General features: G+C 41.6%; 1 long non-coding RNA gene across 1 annotated transcript; it reads left to right on the forward strand.

Moving 5' to 3' along the window:
• The first annotated feature begins 2289 nt into the window (after positions 1-2289).
• Positions 2290-14357, forward strand: LOC310852203. The gene is made up of 4 exons (XR_014568034.1): positions 2290-2434; positions 3558-3761; positions 10870-10950; positions 14154-14357. It is a non-coding gene; the product is annotated as an uncharacterized lncRNA (long non-coding RNA).
• The last annotated feature ends 404 nt before the right edge of the window (positions 14358-14761 follow it).

A 14761-nucleotide genomic window follows, 5' to 3' on the forward strand; every position in this document is an offset into this window, starting at 1 on the left:
CTGAAACTGTTCTTAACCTGAAGCACCACTTTAGCTAATGGGGCCTCCTGCTGCTGTCGTGCCGCCGCCGCGCGATTTCTGTTATCATCCTGAAGCAAAGTTCTTAACCCGTGGTACTATTTCTGGGTTAGAGGAGTCTGTAACCTGAAGCATATGTAACCTGAGATACCACTGTATGTTATACACTACACTACTGTATATGCCACATTTGTCTTCCTGTAAATAAATCTGGAATTGGTTTTGATTTGTGGGGTCAGTAGAAATAAACTCACTGAATTTACCTGCAAGCATAAATAACATCACGTAATTAGATGCTTGCTTAACACCTATCCACTTGATTGACTGAATTTATTAGTCTAAAAGTTGCCTAAGGTATTTGATTCCTTTTTTATGATATTTCTCTCTTTTTGTACACTATTAGGATACTTTGATGTTTAGTGGTTTAAAATTTCTGTGAGATAAATGAATAAGTGAGATCTTAGACAAGGTAAAGCAAATTGCTCTGTGACTTAGTTCTAGGTTTCTAGGTGATCTGTTTTGTTTCCAGCCAGTAGATACAAACGAAAACAGCTCAGTAGATGATTGGCAGGAGATTACTTTTTTAAAATGGTAAATACTGGCACATCTAGGTACAGTACTGTTCAACAATCAAGCATATCAAGTTTCAAATGTTGGTGATAATTTTTCTGCAGCGGATAACAATAGTACTTGGCAGCAAGGGTGAAATACTCAGTAGGGCACATCTATGCAGTTAAAAAAAGGGAGGGGACAAACAAGATTATTTCTGAGCAGAGCCAATTCATTGTGTTTAATGCAACTCTATGCAAAACAGAGACATAGAGTTACATGGAGGGGCAGGAGCAGGTTAAAGGAGTTTAGATGCAGCTGGACAGCAGCAGAGAAAAATCCACTTAGCCCATATATGTGGGCAAAGAACTTCAGCCTGCCATGGTATAAGATCAGGGCTTTTAAAGGACTTAAATGAAGACCTCACACTTATTAGACAGCTCTGTAAAGCCTATACTTCTGGATAATTGACAAATGAACTTTGCTTTGGTCAACAGTTAAAGTGTTTATGAAACAACCGATGTGGGGTGGTCGTGAGGGTGGTATTTGCTTGGTTCATATTCTGCTCTAACCACAAGAAAATGTAATCACAACATGTGTAACTGCAGACTGGCACATAATGCTAGATAAGCTGATTTCAAAAGAGCAAGCCTATTTTAGTAAAGGTAAAGGTAAAGGGACCCCTGACCATTAGGTCCAGTCGTGGCCTACTCTGGGATTGCGGCGCTCATCTCGCTTTATTGGCCGAGGGAGCCGGCGTACAGCTTCCGGGTCATGTGGCCAGCATGACTAAGCCACTTCTGGTGAACCAGAGCAGCGCACGGAAACGCCATTTACCTTCCCGCCAGAGCAGTACCTATTTATCTACTTGCACTTTGACGTGCTTTCAAAGTGCTAGGTTGGCAGGAGCAGGGACCGAGCAACGGGAGCTCACCCCGTCATGGGGATTCGAACCGCCGACCTTCTGATCGGCAAGTCCTAGGCTCTGTGGTTTAACCCACAGCACTACCCGTATCTCACTATTTTAAGGCTATTATAGTAACTTGTCGAAATCTTGCAACTTTTGTCATTTCCCAGGATATTTGAGGAAGTGACTTGCATGCTTGTTGTGTGTCAACTGCTGCAAAAATATCTTGCACTTTGTACAATGTTCAGACCAACCATGGCACAGGTGGGCAAAAGGCGTCTCTCTTGTTATATGTGTCAGAAATTAAAGAGATGTCATTGGTGTATGTTTCAAAATGATTATCTTGTGATCTGATTTCCACAATGCACTTAAACCACTACACCAAAAGCTCCCACTCTTTTGAGAGGTGGTATGATAGATGGGTGAGAGGTTTGGACTAAGAAATGAGAGACCTGGATTCAGAATCCTCAGTCTGCCCTAAAGCTATTTGAGCGACCTTGGTCCAGTTAATATATATCAGCTTAGTTTACCTCACAAGGTTTTTGTGAAGTTAGAAGGGGGTGAGGGGAGAAAAGATAATCGTGTACATCATTTAGAACAACTTGGGGTTAATGAAACTGATAACAAAATCACTATCCACGTGAATCTTCAGTGTCCCACCTGTTCAACTCCATTGTATTCTTTTGTGTAAAGCTCCAATAAAGTTCTCATTGCGTTAGATTTAGAACACAGTAGTACAGAATAGACAAAAGGCAGCGTTCTAATCAAGGTTGCAAGTGGAATGTGGCACGTTACGATATGAAACATGTATACCTGCAGGTTACCATTAGAGTCAAAAAACTCCAACCAAATCACAACAGAGGGATTGAAAGGTTCTGGGTAATTAAATGGAACATACCTACAGAGGAAAAAGAAAACAATTCAAAGCATTAATAATGAAAGATTAACTATAATCTCTAGGTAACCTCTAGGTTAGATTACTGAAACAGATTATACATGGGGCTGCCTCTGAAGACAGTTTGGAACCATCTCTTTCCATATGAACTGACCTGGGCCATGCAATCATCATCTGAGGTCCTTCTTCATGTGCTTCCTCCACAAGAGGTCTGGAGAGTGGGAGCACAAGAACAGGCCTTTTCTGTGGTGGCTCCCCATTTGTGAAATGTTCTTCTTAGGGGGCTTACCTGGCCACCGTCATTATGCTCCTTTAGGTGCCAGGCAAAAATGTTCCCCTTCTCCTCGGCCTTTCATTGGTGTTATTGTTTTTGTTTGTTATACTATGTTACATATTTTTGTGTTTTTATATTGTAAACTGCCCTGCAATCCTTGGATGAAGGGTGGTATAGAATTTCTTATTATTTAAAACAGAAGACTGTCCCCTCCCCAAGAAATATGCTATAGATCTCTCAAAATCAAGGATGTCTTCTCTTCATACCTTTAATTGTACTTGGCTGATATTCAGACCAATCCTCACTACTGATGCTGATAGGTTGCTGTGGGAGGAAGAAAGAGGCAGACACCAATTACTTGGATTAAACAGGCCACAACTTTATTTCCACAACATGGCATAAAACATTAGCTAGGCTCCAGAGATATGGGAATTTAGAGATGATTCCCCAGAAAAAGGGGGCAGAACCAAGAGCAGACTTAGAGGAGCGCCAACATAAACTGTTTTATCTGTTTAGCAATAAAACATTTTATTAACTTTTTACTTGGTGCGACCTTGATGTGAACGAATTCCTTATTACAAAAGCCATATACAGTGGTACCTCTGGTTAAGTACTTAATTCGTTCCGGAGGTCTGTTCTTAACCTGAAACTGTTCTTAACCTGAAGCACCACTTTAGCTAATGGGGCCTCCTGCTGCCACCGCGCCGCCGGAGCCCAATTTCTGTTCTCATCCTGAAGCAAAGTTCTTAACCTGAAGCACTATTTCTGGGTTAGCGGAGTCTGTAACCTGAAGCATATGTAACCTGAAGTGTATGTAACCTGAGGTACGACTGTACTGCTGTTGTCAAAAGGCAGTGTGTGGGATGCAGCAGTCATATGACGCATTGGTACAAGCTCTTTCAATTTTGTTACAGGTTTATGAGCTCCAGTTTGCTTATGCTACTACAGTGTTTTTTTAAAAAGAACAGTGCAAGTTTATTGGGATTCCTATACAGAAGCTGCATAACGGCAGACAAGGTTTTCTAAAGCTTGATGACCATCCCTGATATTTACTTGCTCCTACAAAGTGAAACCATAGGAGTACATTAGGTGCATTTTAAAGCACCCTCTCCATTCAGGTAAGAAAACAATGAAGTGCATGAACTAAACAGGTGACTCAGGACATACTGCAGAATCCCTTGCAATGCATTGTGGTTCTCTTGAAGATCTACAGGATGTGTTTGGCTCAGAAGTCAATGGATGTATCATGCTAATCCATGGTTTAGTGTGACTGTGGTATGAGCTGGAATGACTATGAGCATGCCTACAGTTTCAGCACTTCCCTCTCCTCCCACTCAACTAAGAGGAAAATTTCAACAGCATTTAGTTTTGCTTTCCTTGAACCTTGCCTGCTTGTGTTGCCTAGACCAGGGACAGATATTGATAACAAACAGGAGAATTTAACACGTAGCTATATAAGCCATAGCTTGAAGCTGGCTTGCTCTGAAATGGACCAGCATTTCTTCAAAACCATGATTCCAGCAAGCTGAGAGTCAGGGAAAATGAAGTGAATGTTGCAGAAGTCATCCTTCTGGGCGTGTAGGAGGAGGGGTGTGTAAAACCAAGGCTCATGGCAACTCCTTCCTGTTCATGCATGATTTAGCAGGACATGCAAACGTATAAAAAGGGTTCCCAGAAAACAGACAGTTATGACGGAGGGGGCACCATACTAAACAGCAATGATTTATTTTTTCCCCATTAAAAATTACATGGATCCTGAAATTTGCAAAGCCTCAGCATGGTGTTTAGCTTACCATGCGAATGTTGAAGCCAAGAGAAAGATAAGCTCATCTCAGATATGAGGATCCAGGAAGAAATGTTCAGGGACAACGTTTACAGGTCTGATGCAGTTTGCATGGCTGATTAGTCTGCCTTAGCCTAATTACCCTTGCCTGTCCTGACTGTAAAGATAAAGACAGAATATTGAAGGCAGCTAAGATGAAAGAAGACCGTCTCTGCCATAAAGAAAGAATACATAACCAGCAGCCTGTCTGTCTATCTGTCTCAAGCTCGAGGCCTAATTGAACCCAGTTTTATTGAGGTGCAGCAGACACCACCAGGCCAAATTTTTGGCAATGCTTCATGTGTCAGATATCAAAGTCTTAGTTCATGCTAATTAGTCTTACTAAGTTATTTACTTTGGCAGTTCTCGTGGATGCTCACCAAAATAGATTTTTTAAAATTAGCTTTTTAAAAATTGTATTGTTTTGTTATTTAACGTTGAACACACTCAACTTTGGTGAGCTTAGCCATGTTATATGTATTCTCCAGTAAATAGAACCTATTCATCCCATCTTCTCAGCAAGTGTCTGGGTAGATTAGTAAGTTTCCAAGCATAGTTGGAACAATTACTTTCCTAACATATCTGAGTGATGACAAAATGAATTCCGAAGAGGAGAATTTGAATGCCTTCCCTGCGTATGTCTTTCTCTTATATCAAACACTCCAGTTGACTTTGGGCAAGGGAGGGGCAGCTGCAGCATCAAGCAGGAGGGGATGCAGCATGGAAAATACCCAAAACAGATTTGCTCAAATTCCATGATTTCTTATGGTTCCAAGTAAAGAGGTTTCTTACCAGCGTGGTGTAGTAGGTAAGAGCGGTGGACTCGTACTCTGGTGAACCAGGCTCGCTTCCCCGCTCCTCCACATACAGCTGCTGGGTAACCTTGGGCCAGTCACACTTCTCTGAAGTCTCTCAGCCCCACTCACCTCACAGAGTGTTTGTTGTGGGGGAGGAAGGGAAAGGAGATTGTTAGCTGCTTTGAGACTCCTTAAAGGGAGTGAAAGGTGGGATATCAAACCCTTCTTCTTCTTCTTCTTCTTCTTCTTCTTCTTCTTCTTCTTCTTCTTCTTCTTCTTCCTGTGTCTTCTCCAAAGGGACGTGCATGTTAGAAAGGAAACCTTATTAATCAAAGGGCTTCATGTGCATCTGCAGAAAGGAGTTGACTTTAATAAATGGAGAGCATGTCAAAATGCTTAGCATTTGAGCTGAAAAAGATCACTAAAATGCATAGTCCTCCCAACACATTCTTTATGTGTAAATTGAATGTATTCAACAGGAAACTGTCGTGCATGCACACAGCAGTCTCCCATGCTGAGCTGACCACAAGCAAATATCATCAATGTACCCTTAAATAAAGCCCCATGCAGTAGGAACCAAACTGGATTTAGCTGAGAGATTCTAACAATAGTGTCATTTACTCTGCTGAATTTATTACTGTATTTTGATTATTAATCAGCTGATCGGGAGGCGGGATTTATGCAGCATTCAAGACAGTTACATTTTCTCTTATTATCTCAACTGAAAGCAGACTTACATTCATCTGGACACTGATTATCCTGAATAAATATTCCTGAAATATTTGGTTCAAGGAGAAACCTGTTCTTTAGTTGCTTGCACCACGGGCTTCAGATCCCAGCCCCAACTTTATCCATGTGGCACAAGCTGAGCAGACGCTTGCAGCAATGCCCTGATACATATTGGAAAGCAACCTATCCCTGATGTATAGCCTTTTTTAATTGTTAGGATATTTTATAGCACAAAGTGCACTGCAAGAATTTTTTCTTTAACTATTGCAGCAAGTCTGCGAAAGAAGTCATGAATATTCCCATCTTAGAGACTGGAACTGAATTCACAGTGTGTCTTGTTCCAAGGCTGCCCAGGGTTTTTGTGGCTGAAAGGGGACTTGGAGCCAGCAGCACCCTCCAGCTCAAGTCCAACTGTATTCGCCAGACATATCTTCATTTGCATCCTGCTGTATAAGCAGTAGAAGAGTCCTTTGAATTTCTGCATACAAGGGAGCTTCTCCATTCATTCCAATAAAGAATGCAGTCACGAACATACAAGTTGTGCACCAGAAGCCATTTGGTTTGCACTCTGAAGAGAACAGCAATTTGCTCGCTTCACCTAATCCTTCCTGCCTATCAGGTTTTGCAACTATCTTGTGGCCATGGATATCAAAGCCAATCAATCAACTCTGCCAAGATTAATACAGAAGGGGGGAAGGTTTTACAGAAATCTGATAACACCAAATATCATTGAGTTGGGTCCAGATTTACATGTGACCAGTGCTTTTCTTCTGGGGGGACGCAGGTGTATGCATACCCCTAAACACTTTGTGACTCTAAGATTGGCCTCATTGAGGGGAAGAATTTCAATATGAGTAGGATAATGAGAGTACCCCTAAACATTTTTTTTAGAAAAAAAGCACTGCATGTGGCAATGTTCCCTTGTGCTGGAGAAAGGGTGAGGTGACAATGTTCACCAAATCCTCCTTCCCCAGAGTCCCTGAAAACCCTTCACCTGTGTTCAGAGGTGGATTTAGGGGGTTTGGTCACACTGGGTGTAGAGCCTCAGGGGTACCGCAATTACAACTATGATGTAGAAGAGATGGCGAGAGGCGAGAGGCAGGGGCCCACCAAATTTTGGTGTTGCACAGGGCACCACTGAAATTTGAGATCTGCAAGGTCCCCCACTGCCTGTGACCCATGAAAATTTGCTCCAAAGGATTTAGGGACCCTGCAGAGCAGCATAAGAAGTGACTGCAGAGAAAAGGGAGAATCAGCCCAAACCGTCTTCCACCCTCCCCTCCAGTGGCAAGCCTCCAATGGAACTCAGAGCCTTCTGGGTGAATATGTGAAGTACAAGGTGTGACTGGAAAGTTTGGTTAATGGTCACAGAAATCTGACAGCGAGAAACATTCAGACATACAATTGGCATCGGAAACCCACGAAATGCTCACAATTGTGTATGGAGATGACGCTGTAACTCGAATGACAGTATATGAGTGGTTTAAGCGTTTCTGTGAAGGGTGGCAAACCACGAAAGATGACCCTTGGTCTGGCAGACCATCAACAAGCAAAAAGGAGGCAAATGTCAACAGAGTTTGTGAGTTATTGATGCGGGATCGGCGTTTGTCCGTCTGAATGATGGCCGAAGAATTGCATATTCTGCATGAAATCATTACTGAAGTTACTAAGTTGTTTCACCCTCCACATTCTCCCAATCTGGCCCCACCTGATTTCTTTCTTTATCCAAAACTGAAATCTGCACTGAAAGGGCACAGGTTTTCCAACATTTCACACGTCCAAGCTGCTATGACAAGGGAACTGAAAGCAGTACGAAAAGAGGACTTCTCCAGAACTTTCCAACAGTTCTACGAACGTTGTCAATGGTGCATTATATCAGAGGGGGCCTACTTTGAAGGCCTGTAAGGTGTGTATGTTCAAATATTCCTCACTGTCCGATTTCTGTGACCATTCACCGAACATTCCAGTCACACCTTGTATTTCCATTTGCAGACAGGACACACCAGATCCAACCCAGTGTTTTTGACCGTTATCTAGGCAAAAAGAATTCTCTCATGTTCTTTAAGAAAATTAGTAGCTTTAGGGTTTGGGATTGCAATAATCCAAAAGCTGGCAGAGTTCCTCCTGTGCATTTCACAAGATATATTTGTCCTCAGTGAACATTATTCGCCTGGGTGTGCAAGATGTCTCATGCCTAAAGACTAAAATCTTTGGAGGGAAAAGGGTAAACTATAAGGATCATTCATTTTGTCAAAATTTATGAACAACTGACTCCTCATATTGGAAATTGGCTTTTAAAGCTGGGCTCTATCATTTGTGACTGCACCATGTGATGTATAAAACTCATAAACATGTTGCAGCAAGTCAGAGACGGGCGTGAAGCAGAGTTTCAGAAGCTGCCAGCACAGAGGAACCACTAAATTGGCATGGTGCCTTGATAGGCCCAACCCTTAAAGAAACCAAGATTTAAACTATACTCACATGCACATTAACGACAATATGGTCACTGAATACTAACATGGATAAATACTATTAATTAAAAACATTCAAATGTTGTTTGAAAACTTCATTTGCCATTTTTAATAAGTGTTAAGCAATAGTAGTAAACATTGCTACAGTCATTTTAAAAAAATTCATTAAAGCTTTTTTTAAAAAATGCTGCTTAAAAACTACTACCCAGCACCTTTTTAATATTGGGCTTTTCATGTTCTTTCAAGGTTTGCCTCTTCTTCTCTGAACAAACCAATAGCAAACTTTCCATGAACCCATGCTGCCATCATATGATGCCAGTGGGCATCTTTGTTGCATCAGATTTTTCTTCCCACCTCCGCCTGTCCCCAGCCCGATTATTTTGGATGGCACCCTACAAACATGCATTTTTGCACAGGCATTCCCCAGCTCTTGATGCCAGTTTTTAACTACCTGGGTCCTGTGTGATCTTTTACTGTTTTATCGTAATGTTTCATTAGCATTGCTGTTATTTTTTGTTATAAAACACCTCTGGATTTATAATTAAATGAAATCTGACACTGAAATTATTTTAAATAAAAAGAGGAATGCACAAGCACCTCTGTGTGCACTGCGAAAGGAGTTGAACCTATGCATACGTTGGAAGCAAATCTTTGCATAGCCCTTTAGGGTGTTCAACAAGTTCCTGCTCTGCTGTCCAAAGGGTTCTCTTCCAGCGCTTTTTAAATTTGGCACCCTGTGGCAACAAAAAAAGGTACCCAATTCAAAAGCACAGAACTGTAGCTGGAAAGGAAAAATTCTCAGCAGCAGCTTGAATTAAAAAACCCTAACCCTTTGCACACATGTCTGGATTCCTTTGCACCTGCAAGGAAGACTGGAGGAATTCCTCACCTGAAGTTGAAGCATTTGACATGTGACATCAGATGATTGACAGGTGAGCAGCCCTTTCCACCTGTCAAAGTGGCTCCTCGGGGTTGGGGAACTTTTGTATCCAGTCTGTGAAATTCACTTCCCTACCCTTACTCTAGGATATAGACACCAGAGCAATAACCATATTTGAGATGGCTGTTCCACTAATGTGAACATGCCCCACATTTATTTCATATTGCAGAAATTTCCTGTTACTCTGGGCTCATTGTTTGTTAAAAGAGAACTATGAGGCATGACTTTGGCATCATCTGCTTCACAATCATTTTCAGTGTAGATGCAGGGCCTCTCCTTTCTCTCAAGAATTCAGTGTGTGTTGAGCTAGAGATTTTATCAGCAGGCAGCTTTGCTCTTGAATCAAGGGCTTAACCAAAGGTTAGCGGAGATTACTGCAAAAGCCCCAGAGTTGCTTTATGGGGGAAATTGTGTTTATTGACAATGAGGTGAGGCATACACATGCATATATGCATCTGTGTGTGTGTGTGCGCGCACACACACACACACACACAGTGGAGAGGTTGCGCAAGTGATACAATAGCAGACCTTCTTAGAGAAGTGGTTTCAAAATGGATTTCCCACTCCTTTCAAGACTTGCCAAGATTGCAATCACCTTGTGAAAGGCTTGCCTGTGCAAACTTGTTCTAAGGCGAGTGAATCCAGATGGTCATTGTGTAAGCTTAAACGGGGACCTTGTTGTGCTCAATCCACCAAGCTCTGCTCACATGTAGGCCTTGCTGAGATGAATGGAAGTGGTGCCTCTCGGTTAAGGGGGAAATGCTAAGAGCTTTCGTTAATGCAATGCAAGTTCCTACTTTATGCAGCTGTCAATATATTCTGCCCACTCCTTTTACACATCCTACAAGTTTCTTTGAGAGATAGGCCAAAGAAATTTTTGCCCAGGCACTCCCAAAAGAAAGAAAATAAACTGAAGTTATTTTTCCATTAGTGTATGTTCTGTGAAATATATTATAAAGCTGCCAACTTATAGCTCTGGGTTCTACTGCTGAAGCTTGGGCTAGTGCATCATCTTTTAATGAATGACAGGCTGACTTCATGTGTATAGACATAGCTTTATGTGGCAGCAGAATGGCCTGCATCTTAGAAGTCCAGACTGTGCCCCACAGATGTAATGTGGAAGGAGGGTTTGAAATGAAGGAGCAGTCTGTTATCGGAGACATTTAACATATATCTAAGACCTCAAAATTCCTATCACACAGTCTCTTGCACTTCTCTTTCCCCCGATTTTTTTTCTCTCTGATAACAGAAATCTGGCCATGGGAAATGCTTCTCAGGGAAGGATTGTGAGGGAAACACCCCCATTTGAGGGAGCATTCAGCACCCCTTTCTACAACGCTTCCAGAGGAGCCCTGAAACTAAACACCCAACTACTATCCAATGAATGATGTAAAATGTGAAACAGGATCATTAACAATCCGTCTCATTGTAGCAACACATATACTATCTTCCTGTGTTTTACCGTAGATATTGGAACTATAGATACTGGAAGCTTTGTCAGAACAGGCCTCCTTAAACAAAGAAAACAGCTACCTAATCCTCTCTAAGGTAAGCTTTCATGGCCAGAACAACAAACAACATTCCGCTTCTGAAAACCCAAACAGTCCCAGACTGCTTACATAGAAGCCTGGATAAAAATAGATTCTTTAAAACCAAAGTCATAGGGACCTATAGCAATTGTTTAGATCTGGACCAGATTCCAGGGAATCAAATACTTGCAAAATTAAGAAAGATTCTCAGTTGAACTTCAGTGTAGACCACCAACATTAAGGAGTGGCACTGATTTGGCATGAGAACGGGGGAAAGGCAATGATTACTACTTTGCTACCATCCATGGAATCCTGCAATGGGACTTCCATACTGGCTCATGTGTGAAGCTTTTCAGTAGAGCTGGCTCACATGTTCAGTTGCTGGTTACAGTAATCAATTGTAGATAAATTAAATTATGCACATGGCTATGAGAACCAGGCTTCTGAGAAGATGTTCTTCTTTTAAAAAAAATCAAAATCTAGGAATACAGTAAAAAAAAATTTGAATTATTCACAAGGGTCTTGTTGTGGTGAGCTCTGCATACCAAACATCTCCTAACAGGTCTCTCTCTCTCTCTTACTAAGATGAGAAGTCATTTTGAATAAGTTGCCTGTTCAAAGAATTCTTTGATAAGCACAAAACTGCTTGCCAAAATTCATATTTAGAGCCTTAATGGTGGGAGAAAAACCAAGAAATCCAATACTAAGCAGTGGATTAAAATGTATAAAGCATATTAAATGTTGTTAGTTGAAAGCAGGTTTGTTGGTCCTTAATGAACACCCTCTGCTAGATACGTAGAAGCTATATCCATTTTGGTAACATAATGCCAAGGCCCTAGCAGGGCCGACTGCCACAGGACTTCTGACCCCACAAGAGATGCAGTTCAGCTGGGCCATGGTAACACCAAGCAAAGTTTTGGCCCCACAAGTGTGATGCGTGTGTGCTGGCCTGTGTTGCTATGTTAATATACCAGCCCTATTCCCAACTTGTATACAAAGTGGGCCGGGCTGATTTCATTAAGAGGGTGGTGCTAGCCACCAGATGTCTACTATGTTTTGGCTGGCACTGCCTCCAGACATCACCTTAGTCCATGATGGCTGTCCAGCAGGGAGCAGAGGGCTTCCCACCAGCATTACGAAGCAGAGATTCTGGCTTACATGTATGTCCTGACAAGTACTGCTGAGTGTGTTAATGATACCCTGTCCCACCCCTGGCATATCCACATTGTGACAGGTCCAGCACCACTAATGTGATGAGGCCAGCAATTACCCATGATGTATGCAGGCCCGGAGCTCCACTTGGTACTGCAGCCTGAGTACCAACTAGAAAATGGTGGTGGCAGGCACTGGTGGCAGGCCTTTCAGTTGGCCAGATTTGACACTCATGGGGAAGGTTCCATCTTGACTAACTAGCCAAGAAAATAAAACTTTACAAGTTTCTCCAAGACAACTCTTGGACAACTTGTATCGTCTGCTTCAGCTCAAGGTGGAACTACTCTATTCCGAACTATAAAATGGAAAGTGTAGTGCTGGTGGTCAACAAAAGAGGTTCAAAGTCTCTCTCAAGGCAAATCTAAAAAAAATAAAAATAAAAGTAGTATAAACACCAACAACTGGGAAACTCTGGCCTGCAAGGGCTCCAATTGGAGAACAGCCTTTACCAAAGGTGTTCTGGACTTTGAAGACGCTTGAATTCAGGATGAAAGGGAGAAATGTGCTAAGAGGAAGGCACGCTTGGCAAATCCACACCGTGATCAACTCCCACCCGGATACCTATGTCCCCACTGTGGAACGACGTGTGGATCCAGAATTGGCCTCCACAGTCACTTATGGACTAACTGTTAAAACCGTGTTTTTGGACAACAATCTTACTTGGCTGCGAGTGATCGCCAAAGAAGAAGAAGAGCATGTACTGTGGCCTTGAACCAGCACCTTGATTCTTATCCAGGGGCTTGGCCTGCTTACTAAGCTCCAGCTTGCTTGGGCCACTGCCTTCACTTGGTCATGGGTATCACTGTGGATCAAGAAAACATCTTTTCCCTCTTAAAACCTTAGTCATCATTTTCTCAGATAATTCACTACTGAACAGTGTCCAAAACTGGAGTGTGAGGAAGCAAATACCTATATCTGAGTTATGTATCTTTACTGAGTTTATTGTAATGATATTTTAAGATCCCTTATTGTTCTTCTATTCTTAATTGTCTTTGAAATTTTGCTCAGAGTAGTAAAGAGGTTTTGCTCTAGGAATTAAAGGAGCACTGTCATTTTCATTAATATAATTTCTACTGGGCAAAGTATACTATGACGTATATCCCATTGACCTTTACAGTGACCCATGAAGTATACAGTTGTTAATCTTACTGTCTAGATGTACAACCAAAACTCAGAGACAACCTCCCAGTGGGCTTGTTTGGCTTATGGGTATTATGCCACTGCAGAAGCTTCAGCAGAAGACAATGTTACTGTCTTCAGATACCTGGTAATGAAAACTACAACCTTCTAATGTATTTCTTGCCAGCCCAAGGAGGTATATTAAAAAGTCCTATTATCTTAATAGATGTCTATTGAAGGTTGGAGCTCATATTTGACTCTTACCTTCCCTATTCTCTGGCAAGATATACAAAAGTCTTACTCATTTCTGACCCCAAAGGCGTGAATAAATATGTTGGCTTAGGTGGTGATTAATGCTTGTTGATCTCTTGATGTCTACCAAATGGGGAGTCATGGGTGAGGAACTTTAGTTTGAACTCTTTGGGCATGAACTTGTTAGATCACATCATGGCTGGGGGGGGGCAGACATTTTGCATAGCAGTTTCTTGTCTCTGCAAACCTCAGATGACAGAGACGCTTCTACTTAAGCTGAATCGACCCCATGGAGAAATCACCACCGATACAGGGTGTAGGTAAGGAGCAAAACACGCTTTGTGTTCATTTGGCTTCTCCCCCCACCCTTTTCTGTGTGTGGAGTGTTTGACAGGGAATTTCTGCAGTTTGGAAATCTGCTTTAAACCTATTCACCACCAATGTGCATTGTGTTTTAAAGCTGTATTGCTACAAGCTTGTCTTGATGTGTTATTTTTATAATTTAAAAAGAAAGAAAAACTGAGCTGTGAGCTGTCTTGAAGACAAATTCCATTATTTATTTTTAAAACAAATAAGTAAAATAAATAATTTTATTTATTTATTAACAATATTTTGTGCTCTCGCTCATAATTTATTCAGATGGTTTCCCACTGTATAGTTTCAAGAACATCATGTTTCTGCCAAGGCTTTGTGGGTGGAAAGAGCCATAAGCATCATGGGTGAAAAGGGAAAAAGAAACTTGTAGCTTCAGCTCAGATGTTAAAAGACAAGCATCTCTCCAAATCACCCCGAATCTGTGAGCCGTATGTATTTGTGAAATAAAATTAAAACCTGGCAACTTGAAGCACATAAAACCCACCCCTTGTCAAAAAATTTACTTTCAAGATGGTGGTGTGTTTTTTTTTTTTTAATAAACCTCAAAATGGCTGTCTAAAAATACAGAATATTGCTGGAGGTTTTCCTACTTTAGGCCCAGTGGTAGTGTTAACAGTCAATGTATGCAGGCATACGATACACAGTCCTGACAAAATAACATTTACATCTAAACAACCTTGTTCTTATACACTTAACATTATGAGACTTCAGATACACTGTACTTCATTGTTCCCCATCATTCAGAAATCAATATACCTTCACTGCTGCTTTTCAACTGCAGATTGTCATAGATATTCTACAGTCATTGTTTTGAGCGTTTCCCCCCCTTTTTTTGTCATTTGAACCTAAAGTAGCAAGAACTTTCGGGAGGG

Source organism: Podarcis gaigeae (genome assembly GCF_964106915.1).
Source record: "Podarcis gaigeae genome assembly, chromosome: 1".
Taxonomy (NCBI): domain Eukaryota; kingdom Metazoa; phylum Chordata; class Lepidosauria; order Squamata; family Lacertidae; genus Podarcis; species Podarcis gaigeae.